Consider the following 5,718-nt stretch of genomic DNA (forward strand, 5'->3'; position numbering starts at 1 on the left):
AACGGCATCCTGGCTTGTATCAGAAACACTGTGACCAGCAGGGCTAGGGAGGTGATCGTCCCCCTGTACTCGGCTCTGGTGAGGCCGCACCTCGAGTACTGTGTTCAGTTTTGGGCCCCTCGCTACAAGAAGGACATCGAGGTGCTTGAGCGGGTCCAAAGAAGGGCGACGAAGCTGGTGAGGGGCCTGGAGAGCAAGTCCTACGAGGAGCGGCTGAAGGAGCTGGGCTTGTTCAGCCTAGAGAAGAGGAGGCTCAGGGGTGACCTTATTGCTCTGTATAAGTACATTAAAGGAGGCTGTAGCGAGGTGGGGGTTGGCCTGTTCTCCCATGTGTCTGGTGACAGGACGAGGGGGAATGGGCTAAAGTTACGCCAGGGGAGTTTTAGGTTAGATGTTAGGAAGAGCTTCTTTACTGAAAGGGTTGTGAGGCATTGGAACGGGCTGCCCAGGGAGGTGGTGGAGTCACCATCCCTGGAAGTCTTCAAAAGACGTTTAGATGTAGAGCTTAGGGATATGGTTTAGTGGGGACTGTTAGTTTTAGGTCAGAGGTTGGACTCGATGATCTTGAGGTCTCTTCCAACCTAGAAAATTGATTCTGTGATTCTGTGATTCTGTGATCAAGCGGTGTTCTTTTGCTCTTCTTTGCTTTGGGGATGGCGGGTGAGGTTGCAAAGAGTTTTCAGGAGGATTCTTCTTTTCCTTTGCAGAATCCCAGAGTGCGTATTAGAGCTGATCTTCATCTCTGCTCGGAAAAGCTTCACGGGCCAAAAGAGAATGGAGATGAGGAAGGCAATGGAGAATGATGAGGACTATTTGCAGTCAGCACCCGTAAGCTTTGTGAAAGAATCAGGTGCATTTCTGTAGTGGTAGAAAGCGTAGCTGGAAAGACTTCCTAAGGACGTCAAGTCCAATTCATTGTTCTCAGTTAGAGCAATCCCGTAGTTTAGACTCCTGATAAGGTATTTGTCTGTAGGCAGCTGCCAACTTGTCCAGCTAATCCAATTCAGCCTGGAAAACAAGCAAGCAAGCAAGCAAGCAAAAAGCACAGAAACCTGAAGTTTATGGAGTGCAACTGTCTCCTTTCTAATCTCATGGGTTTCACCAAGTTTTGGGTGACTCCAGGGCTGGCTTGCCAGGGAGACTTTCTTGAATTGCTGGCAGATCAGCCAGAAGGGCAATACAAGGCCCTGGCTAAACACAATCTGTAGGCTGCTTCTAGATCAACAGTTTCCTTGGTTACTCCACAACCTCCACAATCTCCACTTGCTTCGAAGCTGTGAAGATTGCAAGTCCACTTTGTGTTTTTCAGCCACTCTGTGTCAAATGGTAAGAGTTTTCACTGGCTGTTAAAACAGAAAGGACAAAGAGCCCCTCCTCTGGGTCTTCAGAAGGCTCCTAAGATCCCCCAGACTGGCTAAGTAGCGACACTCTAGTATAGATGCATCTAGATGCAGTAGAGCTAGATGGTGGGAGAGAGGCTCTAGCATGGATGTGACACGCTTTGACAGCATCTTTTCTCTGACAGCAACTTCTGCCTTGGCTCTTCCCATCAAGCCAGAGCAGTTTCTTGGCCTGCGCAACCTGCAGACTGACCTCTCGTGTGTATCCGTGCTGGACTGAGGGTAATGTTTGGAACACACACTGATGCTGTATTCACTAGAACTTTGAGAAGAGAGCGCAAGAAGCTAACCTGCATACGAGTTTCTTAGGTTTCTGTAGAGAGAGAGAGATGTACATGCATGCATATTTACTTCTGTCTTTACTTCTTTCAAGATATCGTTTGTTCTCCAAAATGAATCCTCTGACTGTTACTAACGTATGGGACACACCTTGACACTCTAATGGCATAGAAATACTTTTCAGCTCATCCTTGCTATTGTTTCTGGATTGAAAAAATAATTGTGAATATGATTACCTGCTTGGAATCTTTTTTTTTTTTTTTATTTAGTATATATCTATTCTATTATGAAATCCTATAAAAAGGAGTGAACTCAAGAGGAAAAAAAAAAAAAAGAAAACAATTTTATATCCACTTCTAAATTAGCTCAACAAATGAAACAGTAAAAAATGCACATAATATTTCTTCTATCCCAAGATTTCATGGTACAATAGTTCTTTGCCTAACCCTGCAATAGCCCCATAGGCATTGCAATTGCTTACTTGTGTTCTTCTCCTTTGCTTGTGTTTAGTGTTTGCTTTTCTAATGTTACAACATTGGATTGATTTACCTCTTTAGGTATCAAGAGAAGAAGGCATTTGCTTCAGAGGACAGTACTTTGATGCTTTCCAGGGCTAATGGCCAAAGTTCTCAAAGCACTTTTTTTTCTTTTTTTTTTTTTTTTCCCCATCAGTGATTTATACATTTGTCAATCTTTCCATCTTCATTTACAACTCCGAATTTAGGTTTTAGGTGAACAAGAACCCTGAAACCAGCTGAAGCCATATCAGACATGAAGCCATATCAGACATAGTAAGGACATGTGTCTGTGAGGAAGTAATTCAGAGTGATTCTCTGGTGTCCTTTGGACAGCTTTCCTCTGGTCCTCTGCACTAAGCATCCCCAAGGGATATTTCAAAGCTCTCGGAATGATCTGTCATTCTCTCTTCCACTGGAGTCTCTATTAGAAAAGCGTGACTATTCCTTGCCCATGTGGAAAAGAAGTCCTCCTTGCGTTGTTTCTAAGCAAAACCTCTTTCTTGTGTTCTATGGACAGAAACCACTTGGCTAGACAAACTCAATCATTGCAAATGGAAGGAGTGGAACTACTTCAGCACCGTGCTTCGGCTTCTAAGCAGAACTGTAATGTAGGTGGGGACGTAGCAAGAGGACATGGCCAAGCCAGGGTGGACTTGAAAGTGCCGTGTCCGAGCCACAGCAAGAAGTCCGTGATTGCCCCTTGGAGACTGCTGCTCACCTAGTAGCACAGCAGCTGGAACGCTTCTGGATACTGCTGATGGATTGCCATGAATCAGGCAGTGACACAAGCTACGAGAACGACGGAAGTGACTGGAAGTGATGCTTCTCCCTGTTCTCCATTGCAATTTGTGAAAGAAAGGAGAAGAGAGGAGAAGAAGAAAGGAGAAGATGGGAGGGAAGGGGAGGGAATGAAGAGAACGGGAGGGAGGGGAGGGAAGGGTAAAAACGAGAATGGGAGGGCAGGGGAGGGCAGGGGAGTTCTGGGGAGGGCAGGGGAGTTCTGGGGAGGGCACGGGAGGGCGGGGGAGGGCACGGGAGGGCAGGGGAGGGCAGGGGAGCAGAGTGTAGTGGAGTGTAGGGTAGTGTATGGTAGTGTAGGGTAGTGTAGGGGAGGGGATTGTTTGGTGAGGAGAGTGTAGGGGAGCGTAGGGGAGGAGAGTATAGGGGAGTGTAGGAGAGGAGAGTGGAGTGGAGTGTAGGGAAGGGGAGTGTAGGGGAACTGAGTGAAGGGGAAGGTAGGGGAGGTGTGTGTAGGGGAGTGTAGGGGAACTGAATGAAGAAGAGGGTAGGGGAGCAGAATGTAGGGGAGGGTAGGGGAGCAGAGTGTAGGAGAGTGTAGGGGAACTGAGTCAAGAAGAGGGTAGGGGAGCAGAATGTAGGGGAGTGTAGGGGAACTGGGTGAAGAAGAGGGTAGGGGAGCAGAGTGTAGAGGAGTGTAGGGGAGCAGTGTGTAGGGGAGGTGTGTGTAGGGGAGTGTAGGTGAGGAGAGTGTAGGGGAGTGTGTGTGGGGGGAATGTATGGGAGTATAGGGGAGGAGAGAGTCGGGGAAGGAAGTGGAGGGGAGGAGAGGGAAGGGGAAGGAGGGAATATTGCCTTATTTGTTACCTTTTTACTGTCTTCGTGTAGAGCTGTGACAGGCAAAATAAACTATGTTGGTGAAAAGGACGTCTTTGTCTGGTGTGATTCCCGCTCCCCCAGTTTAAATTAATCAAGAATAATCTGCTCCTGATTGAGGTCTTCCCTTACTAGTGCAGTGCTAGGACCTACGTGCTCAATGTGCTGAGGATGTGCAAGAGTCTTAGAAAACAGTCAAGTTTTCCTCCCTCCTTGCTTCTTTATGAAATAAACATGATATCATACAGCACCGGGCTGTTTTTCATGATGGAAATTCACTTCTACCCTGCACAACAAAGCTTATGATATATCCAGACCAGAGCTAAGCCGTCAGCTTGGGCAGCCACTGTCAGGCGTTCGCTTCTGGCCAGTTGCCCCTTGGGGAAGCCACTTGCACTGGTTGCTTTCCTCACAAGTTTACCAAGTTTGCGTAAAGCTCCAAAGCTCAGGCCTATGCAGACACAGACCTGCTGCTCCTTTAACACACAAGAGGGGGCTATTGTTCACAACAGCTTTTCCAGTGCTTCTCTCCGTTTTTTGTTGGAAATCCAGTCCTTGCTTGCAGATTGGCTTTTTCAATTCAGTGATTAGTGGGTACTGGAAGGTTCAAAAACAACACCTGACAATCTTGTCCATACGTAGGTAAGGAGAGATCTAAGGAAGGAACAGGTTGCAATACCTAAGGCTTATGCATCGCTCAAGCTTCCAGTTGAGCTGTGAAATCCACACCTCAGGTCACTTGAGGTACCAGGAGTCCCTGTAGAACATACAGGGGTCTCCAGCAGTGAGGTTCCCTGAGCAGAGGGCTTCAAGAGCTCCACAGGGAATGAAAAGAAGACTTGTGATATCCATGAGGAATGTGGCTTGCTCTCGGCAATAGAGACAAATTCCTTTCTGATTAATGCTCCACCCTGCTCCACTCCAGGGACAGATGCCTATGGCAACCTGGTCCCAGTACGTAGTACTAGGATGAGGTGGCAGGGACTGTCCCCATTCATTTTATTTCTTCAGGGTGGCCATGCCTCCTCTCTGGCTGAAGGTGGGCTTCATGGACCGTGTGAAGGGGAGAGGTCTGGGGAAGGACTGAAAAACTTGAGAAATACTCCGAGGATAAATCAAAAGTTGGTTGCACTGAAGTAGATAGGAGGTGCAAATGATAGCCTGGGTAGATTTGCTGCAAAGAATCTGAAGAATCTGGGTCTGCTTGCCAGAGCACTCATCCCAGTGGCTCATGATTTCTTTTGCACAGTTTTGGTTTTTTGTTCCCCAAGTCAGGACGGAATTTTGGTAATGCTCTTACACTTACCTCATGAAAGAAAGACATGTTCTTTACTAGGTATGATTTTACCTGCTTAGATTTAGGGTACTTAGGCTATGCTATACAACTCTTCTTCACAAGAATAGTCTTCTCTACACAACTCTGTATAGTTGGTCTAATGAAATGAAAGGAACAGTGTCAATTTACAGGAACAGTGTCAATTCCAGCATTTGAAGCAGTGCTGTGGCTTCATAATTAATAGACAGCTTTTAGAAGAACAGACAAAAATGATTCTATCTATCTTTATTTCCTGTGTAGATTTACTTATGTGGTTCTTTCCCATTCATACTAATCCAGCTATTCACATACAGACCGGAGTTATGCACTAAAAAATTATGTCACTCTGTCACTTTCTGTCATGATGTAATTATTGCTTACAAGCAGCAGTCAATTGAACAAAGCCTTTCACATTACAGGCTGTCTAACAACTATGCTGCTGTTGTATTTCCCAGGTGAACCACTTCAGAATTTCATAGAAGTGAAGAAGGATGCCTATATGGTATGCTATCTGGCTACCCAGGTGTAGTCTGTTGGTTCCAAAACTGCCTGTCTTCACCTTGGGCAAAAGAACACAAGGTACTCAATATTG

The 5,718-nt window shown here is 46.3% G+C and overlaps 1 long non-coding RNA gene across 2 annotated transcripts; it reads left to right on the forward strand.

Annotated features, from left to right (window-relative positions):
- The first annotated feature begins 698 nt into the window (after positions 1 to 698).
- LOC137848952 (uncharacterized) lies at positions 699 to 3,112 on the forward strand. Of its 2 annotated transcripts, none has more exons than XR_011091601.1 (3): positions 699 to 828; positions 1,526 to 1,622; positions 2,237 to 3,112. It is a non-coding gene; the product is annotated as an uncharacterized lncRNA (long non-coding RNA). The 2 variants fall into 2 exon arrangements; XR_011091602.1 differs by having other exon boundaries at positions 2,715 to 3,111.
- Positions 3,113 to 5,718: the final 2,606 nt, after the last annotated feature.

This window comes from Anas acuta, unplaced genomic scaffold (genome assembly GCF_963932015.1).
Source record: "Anas acuta unplaced genomic scaffold, bAnaAcu1.1 SCAFFOLD_50, whole genome shotgun sequence".
In the NCBI taxonomy this organism is placed as follows: Eukaryota; Metazoa; Chordata; class Aves; order Anseriformes; family Anatidae; genus Anas; species Anas acuta.